General features: G+C 43.7%; 1 protein-coding gene across 1 annotated transcript in view; it reads left to right on the top strand.

Annotated features, from left to right (window-relative positions):
- Nucleotides 1-23,435, top strand: part of CRACD (capping protein inhibiting regulator of actin dynamics) — a 259,695-nt gene that overhangs the window by 101,111 nt on the left and 135,149 nt on the right. Inside the window, exon 2 of the mRNA XM_054989872.1 lies at nucleotides 10,533-10,628. The gene's annotated coding sequence lies outside the window, so the exon portion shown is untranslated. The remainder of the gene's footprint in view (nucleotides 1-10,532; nucleotides 10,629-23,435) is intronic.

Genomic DNA, 23,435 nt, shown 5'->3' with positions numbered 1-23,435 from the left:
GGACTGGACTATAGGACAGTTTGGTGGATAGGGAACTGGTTGGAGGACCGCACTCAAAGAGTGGTGGTCAACGGCGTTTCATGAGATTAGAGGGAGGTGCCCAGTGGGGTGCCGCAGGGCTCGGTTTTGGGTCCAGTACTTTTCAATATTTTTATCAATGATCTGGATGAAGGAGTGGAAGGGCTGCTCATTAAATTTGCTGATGATACCAAATTGGGAGGGGTAGCAAACATGCAAGAAGATGGAATTAAAATTCAACAAGACCTGAATACTCTGGAGAAGTGGGCAGCTGTGAATGGGATGCAATTCAACAAAGACAAGTGCACAGTATTACATCTGTTCCACAAAAATGGGAAGCACAAATACTGGATGGGGGATACACTTCTGGGCAGTAGTATATGTGAAAGGGATCTTGGGGTAAGAGTGGACTGTAAACTGAATATGAGCAGTCAGTGTGATGCGGTGGCAAAAAAGGCTAATTCAATCTTGGGTTGTATCAAAGGGGCCATAGCGTCGAAATCGCAGGAGGTCATAGCCCCTCTCTATACTGCCTTGGTCAGGTCACACCTGGAGTATTGTGTGCAGTTCTGGAGGCCTCACTTCAAAAAGGATGTGGCCAAAATCGAGAGGGTGCAGAGGAGCGCGACGAGGATGATCAGGGGTCTGGAGACTAAGCCCTATGATGAAAGGCTAAGGGCCTTGGGAATGTTTAGTTTGGAGAAGAGGAGGTTGAGGGGGGACATGTTTGCTCTCTTTAAATATTTGAAAGGCTGTCATTTGGAGGAGGGCTAGGAGGTGTTCCAGTTGGCACCAGAGGGTAGGACCCGAAGCAATGGGCTTAAATTACTTGCACAACGGTACCAGCTGGATATTAGGAAAAACTTTTTCACGGTCAGAGTAGTTCAAAAGTGGAATCAGCTGCCGAGGGAGGTGGTGAGCTCCCCCTCACTGGCAGTTTTCAAGAAGAGGCCTGATGAATACTTGTCAGAGATCCTTTAGGCTGATCCTGCACTGGGCAGGGGGTTGGACTAGGTGGTCTGTATGGCCCCTTCCAACTCTATGATTCTATGATTCTAAGAACATAACATGCAAGGGGGAGACCCATGGATCATGTCTTTCCTGGGGTGCAATCTCTCTGAAACTTGCGGGGGGGGGGTCTTCAGAGGACAGTGAAGACCATGTCCCCTGCAACTTTGGTGGGTATTGGAGATTGGGAAGGTCAGTTTGTAACCCCTCAAAGTAGCTTCCAGCAGACAGTCCAGTTTTTGCCACTGTGAAGAGAAAATGACATGAAAGGGGGAGACCCATGGACTCTCCTTTCCCTGGCTCAAGTTCAGCTAAGTCCCAAGGGGGCTGTTCTGGCTCCCATGAACCTCCAACTACGAACATGTTTGTGAACATTTCATGATCGCCCTGATGGACGATCTCCGTAGACAGCTGGATCAAGGCGGGTCAGCGCTGCTGATACTGTTAGATCTATCAGCAGCATTTGATACGGTTGATCATGACCTGTTGATCCACCTCCTTGCCAATGTGGGGATTTGAGGGACGGCCTTGCAGTGGTTTATCTCTTTTCTCCATGGTCGGGGACAGAGGGTGGCACTAGGGGAGAAGTTGTCATCCCGCCACCTGTTGGTGTATGGTGTCCCTCAAGGGGCAATACTCTCCCCCCTGCTATTTAACGTATATATGCGCCCCCTCGCCCAGCTGGTACGGAGTTTCGGACTTGGATGCCATCAATATTCAGATGACACCCAATTGTATCTGATGATGGACGGCTGGCCTGGAACGTGCCTTCGGAGCTGTGACTGGATGGTTGAAGCAGAGTTGGCTGAGACTAAATCCCTCGAAGATGGAGGTCCTGCATGTGGGTCTAGGGTCCATGGGTGCGGGACTCCAGTTCCCCACTCTCGATGGAGCACCACTTATGCCAATGTTGAGAGTGAGGAGCCTGGATGCTCCCCTGTCTATGGAGGCACAGGTCGCAGCGGTTGTTCGATCCTCATTTTTCTATCTAAGACAGGCTCGACAACTTGTCCCTTACTTATTGACCCATGACTTTACGACAGTGATCCAGGCAATGGTCCCCTCCAGATTAGACTACTGTAACTCGCTCTACGCAGGGCTTCCCTTGGGCTTGATCCAGAAACTGCAGCTGCTTCAGAATGCAGCTGCACGGTTGGTTGCCAGAGCTCCAGTCATGGCACATATAACACCCATCCTCTGTCAGCTGCACTGGTTACTGGTTGAGTACTGGGTCCGGTTCAAGGTTCTGGTGCTGACCTATAAAGCACTATGTGGACAGGGCCCAGCATACCTTCGGGACCACCTCTCCCCATATGTTCCCCAGAGATCGCTTCGATCAGCCAATAAGCACTTGCTGATGGTTCCTAGCCCCAGGGAGGTCCGCCTGGCCTCTACCAGAGCCAGGGCCTTTTCAGTCCTAGCTCTGACCTGGTGGAACTCTCTGTCTGAGGAAACTATAGCCCGGCAGGATTTGTTATCTTTCCACTGGGCCTGCAGGACAGAGATGTTCTGCCAGACATTTGGTGGGGGCTAGGCTGTTCTCTCGCCGGCCATACCACTGAAGACCATCCATCACCCATGCAGGAGCTCATAAGTGTGATGCAGGGAATGATGCAAGAGCCAAGCCCTGTGTCTAAAATGCTGTATTTAATATTTATATCCGCCAATTTTAATTGTATATGGACGAATGTTTTAATGTTTTTATAATGTTTTTATTGCTTTTAATCTTTATGTAAAAATTGTATGTTGTTACACCGCCCTGAGCCTGTCTGACGGGTAGGGCGGTCTAGAAGTGTAACAAAATAAATAAATAAATAAATGTCCGTCGATGTTCGTGAATCCCTGTTCATGGATGGCAATGAACAACGGACATCTCTACTGGCAAGCAGTGATTAATTTGCCCTTTCTCTCTGCAAGGGCAGTTCAGTTTCATATTACATCTAGGGATCCCTGTAACTATTCTTTTATAAACCTACACATGCCCACTGCACACAAACTCATAGTCTGCAAACATAAATGTAAGGCTGGTTAGATCTAGTCCTATTTTTTTTTAAAATAATAAATTTTATTTCAGTTTATAAACTCAAAAATGCAATCGTATACAGTGAAATCCTAAACAGCGTTACAGCAGTCTAAGCCCACAGATGCTAATGGGCTTAGACTGGAGTAGCTCTGTTTAGGATTTCACTTATAATCACTATACCATACATCTACTATCATCTACTTCTACATAAACTAGACATATACAATTTAATATAAACCTAAACAAACATCATTCAAATCATTCAATTCATATAATTTACATATTTGTATAGACTTGCCTTATATATTTCTGATTTTGCACTTCTATTTCAATATTTCTATTCTATATTTACTATATTTCTATATTTATATCTTCTTCTTTAATAATGATTTTGTTTTAGACATATGTTAGAAACATATATTTCCAATTTATTAACCTATTCTAATTTAAAACTTAAAATTCTTACCTATTCTTGAATAGTAAAAAAAAAAAATTCAATTTTTTCTTGAAATTCTTTGGCTGGTCAATTATGTATATAATATGTTAATTTTGCCATTGTCACATATTCATGTAATTTATTCTTCCATAGCCATATTTTTTCTGTGTTGCCCAATTCTCCTTACTACAGTGTCTTCTGTCCCTTGTGTCTGTTATCAGTGTAGGTTCCATGATCACTAACATGACTTTCTTGGGTGGTCAAAAAGGACCCCCTCTTCCACTTTTCACCAGCAGAAAAGCTGGCTGGATCCAACCAATGCCTTTCTGATTATTACAGCAAATTCCCTCTCCTAAGAAGGCTAACAGGGCCATCTTAAACTGAGTAATGGCCATCTGAGATTTCAAAGAACTTAGACGTACATAACTCTATTTAGGATTAGGGTTGCCAGTCCCCCGCTGAGGATGAGGGATCCCCCACTGTAAGATGGCCTCTGCCATCTTTAATAGCCATTTTAACATGGCTACTTGGGATATTAAAAATCACCAGGCCTCTGGACTTAAAATGGCAGCTTGTATTGCAACCAGAGGGCCTCCAGCTAACAGTTGCTGAATGGAATGCCACATAGGAATACTGAGTGATTAGAGGTGATTGGATTTACAGTCTTCCCAGCCCCTAAGGAATCCAATGCAACAAAGGTCTCACAGAATCATCCCACTTAACACATTCCTTTCCCTCCTTCTGTGATGAGATCTCCTGTCCTTGATTGAGGAGCTAATCAAATAACATTCATATGTATTTACAGTGTTCCTGGGAAGGTACAGTCCCCAACTAAATTCATCAACTTAGCTCCGGTGGACTTAATTAACAAACTATCCCTTTGTACAGCGCTAGAACAAATTTTGCATTTGCTTTCACATGCCCCAGCAGCTACCAATCAAGGTAATTAAACCTTTTGTCAATCCCAGGAACTGACAGTTGGAGTCTTTGTTCTAACGGCTAGGTGGGTTCTCCTACCTCAGGGCATGTTTTATCTATAAAGGTAGGGCCCTGGCCTCATTCAAATTGTACACACTTACCGGATCCAAAGCACTGTTCCCTTGAGGTTTGCCCTTAGCTTCTTGCTCCCTTGGCCGAGAATGCTGGCGTTTGAAGCTCTCCCTCCATAGACTTCCCTGCTCTCCGAATAGGTAATTATCACCTTACAATCCCTCAACTCTATTCCACCTTTATCACTGCTTTTTGTAGGCCTCTTGCATGTTTGTGTGTGTATGCATTTGCCCCTAAAATAAAGACTACCCTTTAATTAAGAACACCAGCTTCATGTGTGTATATCCTTGGAAAAGGACTCTGTAAATTATTGGTGATAAGATCCTGCAGTTACTGGCCTCTCGCATAGCTGTTTTCCTTGCTTGCTAATCCACCCCCCCACAAATTCTATTTGTTTGTAAGGAGACTAATTCAGATAACACCACTCCCACTCTCCACCCCCCACCCCTGCAAACCTGGCTGGTGAGGGAAAAGACGGGGAAACGTGCCTCCTGGGGCATGCTCTCGGATGGTGTGGCATTCCCCTGCGCAGTGCAGTGGGCCAATTTCAGCCCAGGGCCCGTCGTGCTGCCCCAGCGACGCTCCTTTCCTCTGCAGCAGGCTGATTTCAACTCAAAACAGGCCTGATTCAGGCCAAAATGGACCAAAATCAGCCTGCTGTGGAGTGCAGGAACACTCCAGGGCTTGTCGCACTGCCCCTGCAGTGCTCCTGTGCTCCACAGCAGGCCAATTTCAGCCCCAAATGGGCTGAAATCAGCCTGCTATGGAGCACAGGAGCGCTCCCAGGGGCAACCCGTGGCCTGTGCGATGACATCACTCTGGGAAATGATGTCATCACGTAGCCCTGGGAGTGTGCTCATGAGGACATCTGTATCGTGAGGGTCTGGAGGGTGAAGGGACCTGGTAACCCTAGTTTAGGATTACACTGGGATTCAAGGGTGTGGAGTGGCCCTCTAACTGCCACAACCTAACATTCCCTCCCATGTGTGATTTTTTTGTTTACTTTGTTCTGGATCTCTTTCATGACATATATTTAAAGATCTGTTGGATATAATTCCTTTACAGGATTTTCTATTGTCAGGGCATTGTGACTTACATATGTACTAAGCTGCAGCGTTTAGGGTGCTTTGGGTGTGCAAGGAGCTATGGAACTGCCTAATTTTTTCCAGGTTTTTTAAAAAAAAGTAATTAGGCTGTTCAGATGTCTAAGCTATGTGAAACTACCTGAGCAATTATGACACTCCCTGAATATGTGAGTGAGTGAGATGTCTTGCATCAAACTTGTTGAGCAATGACACTGCTGTGTATACAACTTCAGAGTGAAAAACAATGGAAAGAAACTTGACGGTGTGTGATGACAGCTTCCAAAAGGGGTCAGTATCCCTAGGGGAAGAGATGTGAAAAAAACTGAAGTGCAGCCTCTCAGTTACTGTATGTTCTTTGTTGCCAGGGTACTGTACTCTTGACATCTCACTCTTGACATCTCTGTCAGAACAGTTAGAAAAGCACTATAGCAATTTGTATAATTGAAAACTAAGCAAGATATTGTCCCACTGTAGGACACTCAGGGCCAAAACAAATTATACTTTTGGGGGGTGGGCAAGTTGTGTCTGGGTTCCCTCAACCCAACTCACATTCCCTGCAGTCACACAGCAACTGCAGAAAATGGAATTTTAAATATTGGAGGGAGCCTTTTTCCATTTGGGACTGATGTGTGGGGAGCAGAGGGGGCTGCTGCCTCCATGCCATTTTGAGCAGCTCAGGCTTCATTACATAACACAATTATTTACATAACTTTGGAGAAGCACCTGCCTTAAATATTCAGGCCCCTTGCCAGGGGCCATTACAGTTTCTCAAAACAGTGAGTGTTGGAGGTAGGAGCCCCTCCTCTCTCCAGGCCATCATTCCGAGCAGAAAAGGGATTCCTCTGATCCTTGAAGTGACGCTTCCTGCGTGACTGCAGTGATTATGGATTAGGCTGGGGGGAACCCAGACCCAACTCACTAAAAATGTAACATCTAGTCAGCATTATTGGTTACTACAAGGGGTGACTTCTGTGGAAAAAAAGACTATGTGTCTCTCTATAGACGAGACATCTTACACGAGGCTGCTCGAGGGAACAGAGATGCACTGTTAGCCGGGAAACGCAGGAGACAGAGCAGAAGGCTTCGTCGCTTTCATCTCTCTACAGAGCTGGGAGATCACTTCTTGGAGGGTTTGTTCATTTCCCTTTCCCTCTTCTCCTCCCTGACGGCTATGTTAATCGGAGGGTTTTATTTGTTTGTTTGTTTATGTTTATGTTTATTTCTCGTTTATGTTTATTTCTTCTTTGCATCCATACCAGGAGGTGAAATTAACATTGCCTTCAGGGAGAAGAGGGAAGAAGAAATTAACAAACCTTCCATGGAGCGATCTCCCGGCTCTTTATTTATTTATAATTTATTTATTTATTTATGTTTATTTCTTCTTTGCCTCCAGACCAGGAGGTGAAATTAAGATAGCTTTCAGGGAGGAGAAGAGGGAAGGGGAAATTAACAAGCCCTCTGAGGAGATCTCCCAGCTCTTTGTAGAGAGGTAAAAGTGACAAAGCCTTCTGCTCTGTCACCTACCTTTCCCGGCTAACACTGCATCTCTCTTCACTTGAGCAATCTCCTGTAAGTTGTCTTGTCTATAGAGACTCTATGTTTCAGGGATTATCTAGTGGCCAACACTACAGCTGTCTTTACACATGTGAAATCTTTTAGATGCCGCAGAATTAGCCGAGTGGTTCAATATGCTTTCATATGTGAGGATAAACCAAACAGTTGAAAGTGCCGCAGCAATTCATGTCTTTTACTAATACAAACCAACAAGGTTTCTCTTTTGACAAAAATTCCCAATCATGAAAAAGCTTTCTAAAACCCATAAAGCTTTCTAAAACCCAATGTACTTCAGAACAACTAAAAGTTTTTATCTTAACCCTGAACTTCTCAGAAAGTTTAAATGTTTTGCACAACAAAACATAAGAAGTGTGTGTTTGTGCCCTTCACTTTGATTGCAGAGACGGAGAGATGAAAGTTTAAGACCATGCTGGACATTCTTACCCATTTTTCTGCATAGCATATTTCTGGACATTTTGGGGAGAATAGTATTGAATTAGCGATTATTTTCCAGCAGGTGTATTTGTATCCACTCTTTGTCCTTCCAAGGTTTTCCCAGTGAGTGCAGGTTTACAGAGGCAAGAAAAAAGAAAAACCTTGCTTATATTTCATGGACAATAAGTGGAATGTGGAATTGTGTACCTTCCCCCGAAATTGTGTTCCCACTAGGGTTCCAAACGTCTGGGTGGAGCCTGGAGATTTCCCAGAATTACAATTGATCTCCAGACTACAATGATCAGTTCCCTGAAGAAAATAATTGCTTTGGAGGGTGGATTCTGTCACTATACCCCACTGAGGCCCTGACCTGGATAGCCCAGGTGAGCCTGATCTCATCAGATCTCAGAAACTAAGCAGAGTCAGCCTTGGTTGGTAATTGAAAGGGAGACCTCCAACAAAGACCAGGGTTGCAAAGGCAGGCAACGGCAAACCAACTCTGTTAGTCTCTTGGCATGAAAACCCCACTAGGGGTTGCCATAAGTCAGCCATGACTTGAAGCCTCCCCCACACACCACTGACATCCCTTCCCCCAACCCCCTCTCTCCAAGTTCCACTCCCAAATCTCCAAGAATTTCCCTACCTAAAGTTGGCAACTGTAGGCTCCTTGATTGTGAGCCCTCTCTGCATGGCCAAAATGAGGCATTTTTTTAAATCAATTTTTTATTGAATGGGTTAACATACATTTCCATAATACATAATACAACTACATTTACCCTTTGAATCAATATATATGCCCCCCTCCCTTCCCCCTCCCCCTTTTCCCTTTTTGACTCCCAACAGCACTATAATCCCTTTATTTCTTATTATTATCTCTATTCAAATACTTGTCCCTATTATAAAAGGTAAAGCTTTTACATATTCTCTATACATCTTAATAATTGTCCAGAGACCACAGCTATCCTTTCACATCCCACTTACTTTCAAGATACTCCTTAAGTTTCGTCATTTAAAAATTCACATGGATTTTGTTCCTTCAATTTTCTTGTCATTTTGTCCATCTCCGCCATGTACAACAGTTTTTGAATCCAATCTTCAACTTCTGGTATTTCTTCATATTCCATTACTGTGCAGATCCAGGCCACAGGCCAAAATGAGGCATTGATGCTTCTGTCACAGAGGTAGAGTTTATGACCCACCTGAAGATAAGCAAGAGGACTTAATTCTGGTATAGACTAGGCGTACATTTCTGTCAGTCTCCCCAACATGGCTTCCTGCTCAGGTGAGTAAAGGCAAAAGAACTCCCGAAGCAGGGGGCTGTGTATCTTCTTTAGTGAGTACTAGAGTGGCTCTGTGTAATTGACTTGTGGCACTTGCCAAAAAGGCCACTACTGTTCTGACACACACCCTGTCCCCCCCCCCCACACACACACCAGTACTCAGGTTTGCATGCAAAATTTAACGTGTGTCTACATTACATACTTGTTTCTCTATAGATTGTAGGTGTTCTCATCTTTGTTGCATGCTTACCTTCCAGAAAATACACACACAGCTCTGAGTCAAACTAAATGTGATGGTGGTAGTTACATTTTTAAATCCTGCTGTCTGATATCATCATCAATATACGTAATCTGGCAGTTGCAAAATTTATTTCTGTCCTTTTGTCCCTTAAGCAATAGGTTAAACAATTCTGCTGCTCAAGATATATACATCAAGGAGCTTCTAAGGGATAAAGGAATATATCTAATTCTCAATGTGGCCAAATCTGTGGATACTTAAATCTAAGGACTGAAGCCCTGGACAGACAAGATAGCTCTTTATACAAACCTGAAAAAGCCCCAAGTTTGCAGAAATATTTGAAATCTAAAAATCTAAAAATGCATGCATGCACGCACACACAGACACATACATATTAGGGGGACTATTATGCTACACATAATAGTCAACGCTGGCTAATTCTTTTCAAAACTCTTAGAATTTGCATTATATTAGAGCTGGAAGGAACTTTAGAAATGCTGAGGGCACCCAACGTATTGATTAATACTGCCTAAGATTTCCACTGCTGGAAAAGGTGGTCCTTCCAATGACCCCCTCCCCCAACCCTATGCTAGCGATCATGGGACCTGCATAGACAAAAGCCGGGGGAGGGAGGATACAGTAAAGGAATCAGGAGAAATTCAATGAAAAAACTAGCTGGAACCAACCTTATATATTTATGTTAGTATTCCAAGCACTTACACTGCTATTTACTGATAGCATATGGGGGGTGTTACAGGAGGAGGGCCCCGGGGTGGGTTGCCAACTCCAGGGTTAGAAATTCCTGGAGATTTAGGGGTGGCGCTTGAGGAAGATGAAGTTTGGGGGAGGGAAGGACCACAGCTGGGCATGATGCCATAAAGTCCACTTTCCAAAGCAGCCATTTTCTTCAGGGGCAAAGATCTCTGTAGCCTGGAGATGTATTGTAATTCTGGGAGAACTGTAGCCCCCCTCTGGAGGTTGGCAACCTTTGCTCTAGGGTTAGGATTTGCTCCAAGTTTAATCTCCGCACCCCTTCTTTCTGGCACTGAAGTCTCCACCTCTGAATTACTTTAGACCTGCTATGGGAGCAGCCAGTGTTGAAGTGTGTTTTGTATATTATCTTCCCATTAAAGATTGACAGGTTATATTTTACCATCTAAAACAGCCATTTCATTTTAATGTTAACAAAGGTTGGATTATTATATACTCAGCTTTCCTTATGAAAACTCAAAGCAGTGAACAAAACAGGATAAAACCATCAATATGCAATATGTTTCCATTTTAAAACAGTTTTTAAAAATGCGAAAACCCTCAATTACAAAGTAAAAGGTTTCCCAAAAAGAAAATTTTCATTCTCTTTCTAAACCAAATTATAATTCAATCATTCTATTTTTCTCCCCAACAGCTGGAAAAAACAATTAGTTGGTATACCAAAGGAGTGTGTGCAACATTCTGGAAAAGCCTAAGTGAAAACATATAAGAAGATTGAACTCCAGAAAAGGTAAGGAATATATGGTAAATGTTAAATGAAAATTACAGGAATTATCTTTGGAAGTAGCCAAGTACTTTCTGAGATACTCTTAAGTATGCATTGTAAATCTGAAGAAATCCCTATTAAGTGTGTGAACATAACCTCTGGTATCTCCTGGCAGTGCTATATGCAGAATCCAATAAATTTTGGTCTGAAATATCAAGCATGGTATCCAAGAAAGGCATTCATAGCCAGCAGAAAGTCAGAGGCTTCCCCCTTTCACATCATGCCACTTTCCTAACATGAAACAATCCCAGGAGGCACGGTTTCCCCCAGACAGTGACCCTCCAAGACCATTTCAAGTTGAGAAAATGGCACCTGGGGGAGGGGGGAGGGAAGTACAGTCCTTCTCCATGTATGCCGCAGTCACAATCTGAGTCACACGCACAGAATTGAGGAGAACCTGCAAACAGGCTTACCAAGATTTGCCTTCAGCGGGTACTTCCACCATCTCTCAGCTGGCCAGTGTGTGTGTGTGTGGGGGGGGGGATGACAGGAAATGGGAAGGGGTGCCAGTCTCCTGTTGGGGGGGGTAGTTTAACCCCACCCCAGTTTTCCATCAGTAGGATCACTATTGTTCCTCATCTCCCACCCCATAGAAATGTTTTATTGGGGCTGGGTCAATTGGGGCTGTTATCCAGAGTTACTTTTATGATTGCATTGTATGTTTATTTATGATTTTAATGTTAATTTTAATGTAACTTTTAATATTGATGTTATCTGCTCTGAGCCCATTCATGGGGAGAGTGGCCTACAAGTTTACTAAATCAAATTAAATCAAACAAGGCTGCCTACCTCTTAGCTAGACCAATTTTTAAGAAAAGCCACCTTATCAGTACAGTGGGGAAGAAGTTCACTTGAATTAATGTTATGGTTGTTTAAGTATATTCCTTTCCCAATATAAGGAAAACTGAATTTTATTCAGATTCCAGATTTTAAAAAAGTAAACTCACAAGTGTGACTATGGCTGGAGATCCGGAGAGGAGATGAGGACGAAATTTGTTGAATGGTAGAAAAACTGGGAGAGGAGAGAGAGATCTTGAGACAGACAGAAGTAGAGATGTAGGGGGCTGGAATGAACTCAGCACCATGGCTTATATAATAAACTGGTATAATCTTGGGACTGTATCATTTAATTTCACATGGGATATCCTCATAAAAACAGAGGTTCACATAATAAACATACATAGTAAGGAAAGTTGGGTAAGAGTCTCTACAAAAGACATCTTACACGAGGATGCTTAAGTTTATAGATACGCTATGTTCACTGGGAAATGTAATTTAAAAGACAGAGCTGAAGATCGCTCCTCAGAGGGTTTATAAATTTCATCTTTGTCTCCCCAAAGAGGAGGTAAAATTGACAGAGCTTTCGGGGAGGTGAAGATGAAATTAATAAACCCTCTCAGGAGTGATCTCCAGCTCTGTCTTTTTCAACTACGCTTCCCCAGCTAACTTTGCGTCTTCTTACTCTTGAGCATCCTCATGTAAAATGTCTTGTGTAGAGAGACTTTCAGTCTTCTTCCTAACTCATGGTTGTTTGATGCAATTTAAATGGGAGGTTGCTTTAAAAACAATAACAGACATCCCGTATGATATTCAAGGAGAAACACTCCCTGCATATCATGTAAGTAAAATCACATATCTGTAAGCAAATACAAATATGAAATATCTGACAGAAGCCCAATGTTTCAGCCTTTACATTGAGAAAAAAAGAAACAGAATTTTATTCAATTTGGCTTTGCAGAAAGGTTACCTAGGGTCCACCCCTTTTCAGAAAAGCCAGTCCAGTACTCATTTAATTGTGTTTATACCTTATTATATCAATGAGATGGCAATCTGAAATCTTTAATTTTTGTTTGAACGGAAGTAACGTATGTTAGGTGGTTTTCTTCTTATTCTGCATGGAAGGAAGATCCTTCTAAGCAGGGCTTTTTTCTGGGAAATGAGGTGGTGGAACTCAGTGGGTTGCCAGCACAGGGGGCAACTCTTGGCGGGAGGTGGTGCCCCTGGTACCACATGTGCGCGCCCAAAGTGTACGCGTGCTCCCAGGGCCAATGATGTCACTTTGGGTCAGCTGGAACAAGGGGGGAGTTTTTAAAAGTTTAAATTGCCCTTGGTGAAAATGATGACATGGCTGGTGGCCCCGCCCCTGATCTCTAGACAGAGGGGAGTTTAAATTGCCCTCTGCGCCGCTCCAGCAGTGCGGAGGGCAATCTAAACTCCCCTCTGTCTGGAGATCAGGGGGTGGGGCCACCAGCCATGTGTTCATTTTCAAGAGGTTCCGGAACTCCATTCCACTGCGTTCCAGCTGGAAAAAAGCCCTGCTTCTAAGTCTATGGAATCAGTAGACAAGATTTGTTGACCTCCCTTTTTGAGATTACTCCTTCAGATAAGTGGCATTCAGATACTAAATATCACTTACTATAGAGCAAGTTTTGAATCTTTAAAGTTTAGTGCAAAACTTACTCAAGGTCTCTGTGATCATTGGTGCAAGCATTTTACTACCATCCTTCCTTCTTGTTGCTAAAAAAACCATTGTTTGCTGCAAAGTAAAATAAAAGGAAGAAACAAAACACCAGGTAATTTTCTTCCAAACAAATGGCTGTGTCCTTGTGTAGCTACACACTGTATATTTTTTATGCTGCTGATATTCATTGGGGCCATTAATTACTTGACATGCTAAGCCAGCCTGAGGTTTTGATGGCTTCCTCTCTCTTAGACACATACTCGAGTCTCTCAAACCTGCTTTTCCATTTTTCTTTTCTACTAATTGCTGATAGCTTCCCTTCTGGCTCTATTTTTGGATATTCCAAAGATTTTTTCCTCCCCTTCCAGACATTCTATTTTTTGTTTTTAAATTCCTCGGACTGGTATGGAATATTAAAAGCCTTCCTTTTCTTCTGCTCTGTTAAAGTAATCTGTTTTCTTTGCTTTGCTGCTGGCCTTGTTCCCATTCTTCCATGAATGCCCCTTTCCTACTGTCTCGCTTTTCTTTCTCCTTCCAATCATCGAAACCATTGCAGGAAAAATAGAAAAGGAAAGCATTGACATAGTACATCTGAGATCCATTGGGATATTTCATGCACAGTGGACATGCACTGCAGTTTCATTTCAGGTATTTTGAATACCTGCATCATCATTCAAGCTTCTCAGTGTTGTTTGGTTGACAATACATATCAGTTTAACAATACATAATTTTCCCCCCTACATGCAAACTCGAGACCAGGGTCTTAATTCTGCTGTCAAATCTGGATTGTGATCTTGATTTCATGATAATAGGCTTTTTGAGAACATAAATGTTAAAAGTCCGATATTTCATTCTCACCTCCTTCGGTCATCTTTAGCAGGGTTGCCAAACTCCAGGTAGGTCCTGGAGATCTCCTGTAATTACAACTGAGCTCCAGCCTATAGAGATCAGTTCATCTGGAGAAAATGGCTACTCTGTGTGTGTGTGTGTGTGTGTGTGTGTGTGTGTGTGTGTGTGTGTGTGTGTGTGTGTGTGTGTGTGTGTGTGTGTGTGTGTAAAATTTTATTTTATCAAAGTAAAAAACAGGGATACAAAAAGAAAGAAGGGGGGAGGGGAAAGTTAGAAGGTCAAGAAGATTTTGTGACTTATCGCTACAAGAGTTCTTAGAATACAGAGTGCACAGAATCTTAATCATTTTCAATATTTATCCACATAGCAATAAAAATTGCAGCCGTTAAGTCCCATTACTATATACTACACACCTCCTTCCCCATACTTAGAAATTAATAATCAAAAAGGGAAAACTCCTCATTCCATTATTACTACACTATTTCATCTTATCTCTTTATGTAACTGTTTAATATAGCAATCCTCTCTACTTATCCCTAGCTTTATCAATGTTTCCATATCTACAAACTATTTTAGCAATTATATATTTGATTATATATTCATACATTTCCCCCCTTGTCAGACTGTAACCTCTTATAAGCTATATTCAATAAGTCAGTATGTGATCTTATTCCAATTTATAAAACTACAACATCTTATTTATTCTATTTTTTATAAGCAAAATAATTCCCCCATTTCTCTTCAAATTCACTTATTGGTCTTCTATTTATATAACTCGTCAATTTTGCCATCACTGCATATTCTGCCATCTTGTCTTTCCAGATTTCCTTGGTTGGACATTCATCTTCTTTCCATTTACTCACAAATGTCACTCTTGCCACCGTCAACAAATATCTGAATAATTCATGTAATGTTTTATCAGTATTTTCTGGTATTATTCCCAGCAGCATAGTGGGGTTTCAAGGTGAAATCTAGTTTTAAATTTTTTTGCATCTCAGCATGTATGTCTTTCCAAATTTTTTTACTTTTTTGGCATGTCCACCACATATGATAAAAATAGCCATCCACTTCTCTACATTTCCAACATGACCCTATATATTTCTTGTCCATTTTCTCAATATCCTTTGGCATGATATACCATCTGAAAAACATCTTATACCAGTTTTAACTTGTTCTGTTTCTGTATCATATTGGAGTAAAAGTTTGTAAATGTGACCTAGAATGTGCTCCTTCTTCTGTGTAATTATTTTCTCGAATTCTGTAAGATCTCTTAATTGTCCTCTATGAACTGTAAGAGCTTCTTTTAATCTGGAGACTGCCTGAAAGTATATCAGCCATTGTATTTTTATTCCTTCATCTTGGATTTCTTGCCATGATTTTATCTTTCCTTGAGGGTTTATCATATCTCTATATGTTATTAAGTCATTGTCTTTTCTCTGGTTTTTGTTACAACAAGCTTCAATTGGTGATAATATTGGCGATATCAATGGACTTATTCTCTTTCTAACTGATTCCCAAATTTGTATCAGGCTGTCCCTTATAACATGATTCTTTTGTTGTCTTCTTGTTCTTCTTGTCACCCAAAGGTAATTATGCAGCCCATCTGCTAAATCCACCGCCTCTAGTTTTATTAATCTGTCCTTAGGGTTTCATATCCAATCAATAATCCAAACCAAGCCATCTGCTTGATAATATAACTTGATATTTGGGACCGCCAGCCCTCCTCTACTTCTTTCATCTTGTAGTACCTTGAATCTTATTCTCGTTTTTTTGCCATTCCAAACAAATTGATTTATTTGTCTCTGCCAGTCTTTCAATTTCTTATCTTTTATGCTGATTGGTAACATTTGAAACAAAAAATTAATTTTCAGTAAGAAAATTTCAATTGCAGAAATTCTTCCTATCCAGGGCAGCTTTAACTTCTACCATCTTTCTAAATCTTTTTGGATTATATTCTGCTGAAGTCACTCACCTCCTGAAACTCCATATTTCCAGGAATTTCCCAACCCAGAATTGGCAATCCCAAATTATTATGTTTAGTTTGAACTATGAATTTCCATTTTTAAAAATCAAACTCTGACCCTTAATATTGTTTATATGATCCTTTATCAGTAGGATTTCACTGGCTGTTTTCACATGCCAGTAACCCTCCGGAAAATCGCACAGAACTCACGGCACGACAGTGTCTTCATAGTGTGATCTCCTGTTGAGATCCCATTTAATGGTGTGATTTCTGATGTCATTGCACCATTAAATAGGATCACGATGGGAAATCGCACTATGAAGATGCTGTCGTGCCATGAGTTTTGCGTGATTTTCCGGAGGGTTACCAGCATGTGAAAACGTCCCATGTCCTATGGAAATTGGTGGGAGGAGAGGGGGCAGAGGGTACTTACCAGTGTTCCTGGTGCATGCCTGCATCCTTGTCCAATGTCTTCATTTTCAGCATGACCCAAAAGTGCCAGTGTTGTGCCAGGGCTGATTCTTTAAGCATCAGCTTGATCGTTAAAGAATTGGCCCTGGTGCTACGCTGTCATTTCCTGGTAGGGTTGCCAGGTAGGAGGGGGGATGCTGTGGACCCAGTGGGAGGGGGGACACTGGTACTTACCAGAAGGAAGCTCCTGGCACCAACACAATGACATCATTTCTGCAAATGATGTCATCATGCCAGCGGCAAGCGTGTTCTTACACTTTGCACAAAGCCAGTTCAGCCCATTTGTGGCCAAAATTGGCCCCTGTGAAGTGCAGAAACATGCATGCTGCCGGCACAATGACATCACTTGAGGAAGTGACATCATCACACCCCACTGGGAGCGCACCTGTTCTGTGCTTGCCCAGGTTGCCTGCTCGTGGTGGGCAATTGCTGGGCTGTTTGCTACCTCTTGCCAATCAATCAGTTGGGCAACAGGGCAAACTCCTGGAAGATTTCCTGCCATTGGCAGGCAACTAGGAACCCTGTTTCCTGGTCATGCCAGAAGTGGCACGCATTTGCCCGTTTCCCCAGCCTGCCTCCTCCCGCCTATCAGCTGGTTATCACAGGAAGAAGCATGAATCATTGGGAGATTGGCACCCGGCAAGGCTCCTTATCAGTGTGATATGGAGGGATTCCAGATAGGGATGTCAGGCCCCAGGGCGGGGGGGGAGGGGGGGTAGTCTGCCCCCAGCGCCGCCAAAGAGGGGGCGCTGGGAGCAGCTGCCAGCCCCAGGAGCGCGCCTGGGAAAAGGCGAACGGTGCGGGCGGCCTCCCAGCCACCTGCGCTGCCTTTTGCCTTTCCCACAGGACGAGGGGCGGGCGGCTTGCTGCGCGCCCCCTGTCTGGGGAAAGGTGAACAGCATGGGCGGCCTCCCAGCCACCTGCACCATTCGCCTTTCCCCCCCGCCCCCATGGCAAGCCGGCTGTCCCGGCACGCCGCGGAGCTGGCGGCGGCAGCGCGAGTGGCTGGGAGGCCGCTCGCGCCATTCATCTTTCCCCAGGACAAGGGGCGTGCGGCAAGCCGGCCGCCCCTTGTCCTGCGGGGCAGGTGAATGGCGCGGGTGGCCTCCGAGCCACATGTGCTTCCGCAGCCGCCAGCTCCACGGCGCGCCGGGACAGCCAGCTTGCCATGGGGGCGGGGGGCGCCCCAGCATGATGATATCATGGGAGTGACGTCATCACACAGCGCCAGGAGCGTGCACACGCATAGCGCGTGCGACTAACTTGGCTATGGTTGCCCTGGGCACTGGCAACTGTAGATCCGGCCCTGCCAGGCCCCCTCAACTTCCCGGCGGGGGACAGGGGCCTGGCACTTACCTTTGGGGAGAGGGAGGTGCGCGCATGCAGAGCATGCATGCGCCCCCCCCACAGGCACAATGACGTCACTTCAGGAGTAATGTCATCACGCGGCCCCTGGGCAGGCCATTTTTGGGCGCTGCGGAGCACTCCTGCACTCTGCAGCACCGGAAATGGGCTGTTCTGCCGCAGATTGGGCCCGTTTTTGAGGTGCTGTGGAGCGCAGGAGCGTTCCTGCACTTTGCAGCGGCTCAAAAACGGGCCCAATCCGTGCCAAAATGGGCCCGTTTTGGGGCGCTGTGGAGTGCAGGAGCGCTCCTGCGCTCTGCAGCTGCTGAAAATGGGCCCAGTTTGCCGTGGATCGGGCCCATTTTGAGCGCTGCAGAGCACAGGAGCACTCCTGCACTCCACAGTGGCCCCATGATCCAGGCCAAAATGGGCCCGATCCCGCCGGCTGCGGCACATGGGAGCACACCATGCCATGGGGGAGCACGCAAGGAAGGTGTGCCCCCTGCTGCTCAGGTAAGTGGGGGCAGGGTGTGGGGATCCCCCACTGGGGGTCTGGGATCCCTAATTCCAGAGCTAGGAGCAGAAATGTTGCAGGCCGCTACAGGTATATTAAGGCCTTATTGCTCTCCCCAGGAGGGACCAGGAGGGACCAGGCTTTGGTATAAATACAAGCCCTGCTCTTCTGTCCTTTCTTGTTCAAATATCTCTTGTTTACTGTAGTTCAGGCTGCAGTTTTCAGCTTAAATCCTTCAGCTACAGACAGTAACCTCAGGGATCCTGAACAGGAGAATGTAACTTCTTTTACTTTCATTCCTTTCCCCTGTTCCAGCTGCTCCTGGCTGTTTTCTCCACTAATTCCTTCATTCTTTACTTCTCTTCTAACTTTTTGTCTCATTTCTTTTTCTGTAGTCTACACATTTCCCTGCTGTCTCTCATACTGCCCAATCTCTCTGCCATTTAGCCTTTCTCTCTTCTATTATAGCAATTTCCACTCCCTTGCCCTCTTTCCTAGGAATTCACAATTCTCTCCATCCTTTTTCAGACATTACGTCTGCACACATCAGGAGCCTGGAAGCTGGGCATATGGGGAGCATGTGCTACTTGTATTCCTCCTAGATGCAGTCATCATGTTGTCTCAACAGGAGCAACACGCATATTTTGCAGTATGCATCACTGATATATGTAGGGTTGCCAGGCACATGCCTGGAATCTCTGGGAGACTTGGGGGGTGGGTGGCAAAAAAGGACATTAGCAATGCACCGACATCACTTCTGGCTGGAATCCAGGAGTGGCGCCACCAATGTAAAACCATAGAAATTGGAAAGGTTCCTAGAGTGTTGCCGATGTCCTCCCCCCCCATCTCCTCTCGCTGACCAATTAAGCACTGGTGAGGATGACGGAGTGTTGGTAGGAGCTTTGCCCACCAATAGTGAGCAAATGGCAACACTAGATATGCCTGAACCAAAACCCTGGAAGATCCAGTGGTCGGTTTGTGCTTACCAAAGCTATATGTACATGAAGAATATGTGCATTCCTCTTGTTCAGACAACAAGGTAACCCGGCATATTGGGATGATCTGCAGCCAGTTGCAGGCTTCCTAATATGCATGGATGTAATGTCTTGAAAGGTTTTCAGTTTATGTCTTCTATTCCCCTCCTCTCTAATCCTTTCACATCCCTTATATCTGCCACATTCCCTTTCCTGTATTACCCAGTCCTATTTTCATTCCTTTTCCTGCCCTGCCCTTCTTCTCCGCTCCTCGGCTTCTCTTTCTCCAATTAACTATCTCCTCCCATTTTCTTCTCTCCTAGCCTAGTCCTTCAAAGTGGTTACCTTCCTCCTTGCTTTCCATTTCAAGGCAGGGTTCCCTGGCTAGGATTCGTGCTAGGTTTTTAATGTCAGATTTCAGTCCACCGGGTTTCCTAGAGCAATATTGTTTGTTCTCTTCTCCTTGGCTCCTGGGGCGGTGAGCAGCTGGTTCAAAGTAGCTCTTGTAATGAAAAACAATTAGGCAGTTCAACTCTACTATTTTCCAGCTCATCTGTTTTGCTTGATGACAGTATAAAATACAGAATCGACTACTGTTTATGAAAGTTAATCACAGTTTCAGGATGACGTAAAATTGCAATAAAAATGTGCCCAGACCTTTGCTTTCTTGCATATTACATTGCTCCAAAGAATGCGAAGACGTGGGTCACTTCATTGTTAGCTGATAATGCTGAAATGAGAATGGAGTCTCACTGTGTTCAGCCCCAAATTCCAATGATTTATTGGTGTAAACCTGTTGTGCTGTACCTTTTGTTTCAGTAACCTTTAGCAAAACCATGGCTACCGACGAAAGAGACAATGAGCAGAATGTTCAGTCTGAAGTACTGAGTAGCGATGTCGCAGGTACTGAAAAAACATCTAAACTCGGGCTTTGCATGCAAATTAAAGAGACAGAATTTGTTGCTCCATTTACATGGATGGACTTAAAAATAAAGAATTGTGCAATATATACTTTCTCCAGGAAATATTTGAGAAAATAATGATATTATAGAAAGGGAACGGGTATTGCAAACTCTAAAGCAATGAGGAACTTTGGTTAAATTAAACCATTTAAGTTCTGTTTACGTGCCATGAATCACACGCTGGTGCTGCAGATCAGTCGAGCAGCTGCAGACAAGATTTGCTGCTTATGATTTGCCATGACTCCTTTGATTCACAGTGATCTCCATCCAACCACAGAAAACGCATAGTATAGAGATGTTTCCATGCCGATTTCAGATATTAAGCTACGAAGTAGATCACTGGACCAACATCTTTGGGCACTGGATTATGAAAGTTTTTAGGTATTGCCTGATGAATCGGAAGTTCCATGTAATTCACTGCATGACCCTAAATCAGGAGGAACTGCTGTGGTTACAGGTAACCACACTGGTATTAGTTTAATCAAGATTCGATTTTGTATGTCTTAGCTTTAGGCACAAAAGCACTTTTGAATTTTAAGTCAGGTATCTTACAAGCATGTTTAAGAGTTCTGCTGTATTGCAGTTATCTATACTCATAATTTTTCAGTGGCCAGAGAGGCTATTCCAAAACCTTTGTTCTATTTGCATTATGGCCCATTGAATGGGGAGAAAAGGATTGACTCCATTTCCTTCAGCTTGTCCTTTTCTGCCCTAATGGATAACAAAACTTCTCCAAAGAAATCAGCTTCACTACCTTAGGAAACAGGCAGCAATCTTAAGAAAGAGGCATGATATTACTGTTGCCAAGGTGTAAAGAAGGTGCTAGCTGTGAATTATTGATCTTTTGCTTACATTTACTTTGTGCAAAGGAGTTGGGAAAAATTATGCAGGATTTGTGCGAGGCAAATAGACAACAGTAAAGTTCAAAGGTGAAGGGTTGAGGAGAGGAAAAAAACCCTTCATATTTGATACATAAATTAAAAACACAGAACATTCTTTAAAGATTGAGAGGTGGGTTCAGTGTCTAGGAAACAGTTCTAATTTGGTCTGCTTCTGACATAGCTTTTTGCTTTTCCAAATGGCTCTTTTTAAAAGAATCATAGAGGTGTCTATTGTGGAAACATTGCTTGGGCATTGGTTGCCCGCAGAACTTTTCCAGAATGGAATCTCTACCAGGTAGCAGAGCATAGGGTCCAGCTGGGCAATTATTCACTGGCCAGCAACCGCAAAAGGCTCAAGACAGAGCCAATCATTGCAAGCAGGTTTTGCCACCCAGTGTGACAGTTCTGTCTCTTTCTAGTTGAAAATGGTGCAGGTTTTCCTTCTTTGTTTTGCCGTGGTTATTCCTGCTGTGTCTTGACATGAAATTATTTACAGAATAACTTCATGGTAAGTGTGCTGTGACTTCTCTACATTCCAGTGTCTTTCCCCTTCTTGCAGCTTTACACTTCCAGTTACAGTTTTCTTCAGTTTGGTTGCATATAAAAGTTTTCTTTTCTTTTTTTAAAAAATCCCAAATTCATCAGAAGTGACTAATGGATTTTACCTGTTGGCAATTTGGCAGATACCAGAAAAGCAATAATGGAGGAAGATTAAAAAGTCTGCTGTTTTAATTAGACAAGGAAGAAAATGTGCCAGATTCTTTTGGAGTAAAATGTCAATATGAAGAGTCATGTTAGTGTTGAACTGCAAGGATGAGAATTAACAGTAAAGATGGCTTCACCTCCCACCTCTGGCTCAGACAAACACCTTCAAATATCAGTCTGCCCATGGGACCTTTAAAATGTTATCTACTTATACAGCACCTCTACGAGTGGCCTCCAGGAATCTGGGGTAATGTTGAAATTCCCCAGCCACATAAGTTTGGGCCAGTCATGCAGGTTACAACTATGGATCCTGTATTCTTCGAGAAGGGGCTGCTAATTCCACAGGAAAGACCTACGCAGTCCATTCCCATCCACAATGTGGTCTGGTGATTTAAATGCTACACCATCCGTGCAGAAACCACTAAGGGAAAAGTCCGTCTTATGTGGCTAGAATAACAGGGATCCTGTGTAAAGGTTGTTTTATTACAGCTGTCGAACAACCAACTTGGAGCAATGAAACTTGGAAACTTGGAAAACATATGATTCACACATGAGGGAAGAATGCAGGTTAGGTCAGAGATCCCCACCCGTCCTGGGAGAAACAATCACATATAAGGCCGTTTCCACACATCCTTAAAGGGACGGCCCACTCACCGAATGCTGGCAGCTTTCCCCCTTAACTCCAGACGTCTCCATTTTCAAAACGATTGCAGGCTGTTTGGCTTCCATTATTTCGGCACCTTTTCTGGGATTGTAGGAAAGTGCAGTCCCAGAAAAGGTGCCAAAACAATGGAAGCCAAACAGCTTGCAACCGTTTTGAAAACAGAGATGTCTTGAGTCAAGGGGAAAAGCTGCCAGCATTCGGTGAGTGGGCTAAGTTGTGGGCTCTCTTGGGCCCAAAATGGCCCCAAAGGTGCTGAAACGGCCCAGATTTGGGCCGAAATGGCCTGGAACGGGCTGCTGCCAGGCTGTTTTGGGCCCAAAATAGGCCATTTAAAAATACCTACGTGACACCAGTCATGTGGGTATTTTATAGAGGTGCCAGAACACTGTTATGGAGTATTCTGGTTAAAAAAAACCCTGCCTCCCCCCAAACTGTTGCAAGTCAGGAAAATGACACAGTGTGGGTTGAAGCCCTTTCTTTATACATTTTAATAAAGGGAAATAGAGTCGTAGTTCTCATTGTTTTGTTCATTGTGCACACCATACTGTTGCATAGCTGAAGGCTAAATCCCCCCCCCCCCCATTCCTCTCACAGAATTGTCTTCCTTGGGCATTTCCTTGAGTGAATTCCCAAATGTAATTTCTTAGGATTCCTGATAAAGCAAGTGAGTTGAAACTTCCCATGTTCAGGCCCCTTGGTTTGTGTCAGGCCCGTAGCTTAGTATTAAAACCCTGGTTGAATACGTGGCATCCCTGAGGTGTTGGAGAGTTGCTGGGCTATATAGCCAGTTGACTCAGAGTCTCTCTACACAAGACACCTTGACGTGTGTTTGTCAAGTGTAGGGAGACGCAATGTTAGCTGGGAAGCATACTTTAAAAAGACAATCAAAAAGAGTCCAGTAGCTCCTTTAAGACTAACCAATTTTATTGTAGCATAAGCTTTCGAGAATCAAGTTCTCTATGCTACAATAAAATTGGTTAGTC

This window comes from Eublepharis macularius, chromosome 10 (genome assembly GCF_028583425.1).
Source record: "Eublepharis macularius isolate TG4126 chromosome 10, MPM_Emac_v1.0, whole genome shotgun sequence".
Classification (NCBI taxonomy): domain Eukaryota; kingdom Metazoa; phylum Chordata; class Lepidosauria; order Squamata; family Eublepharidae; genus Eublepharis; species Eublepharis macularius.
This window is presented reverse-complemented; position numbering and strand designations above follow the sequence as displayed.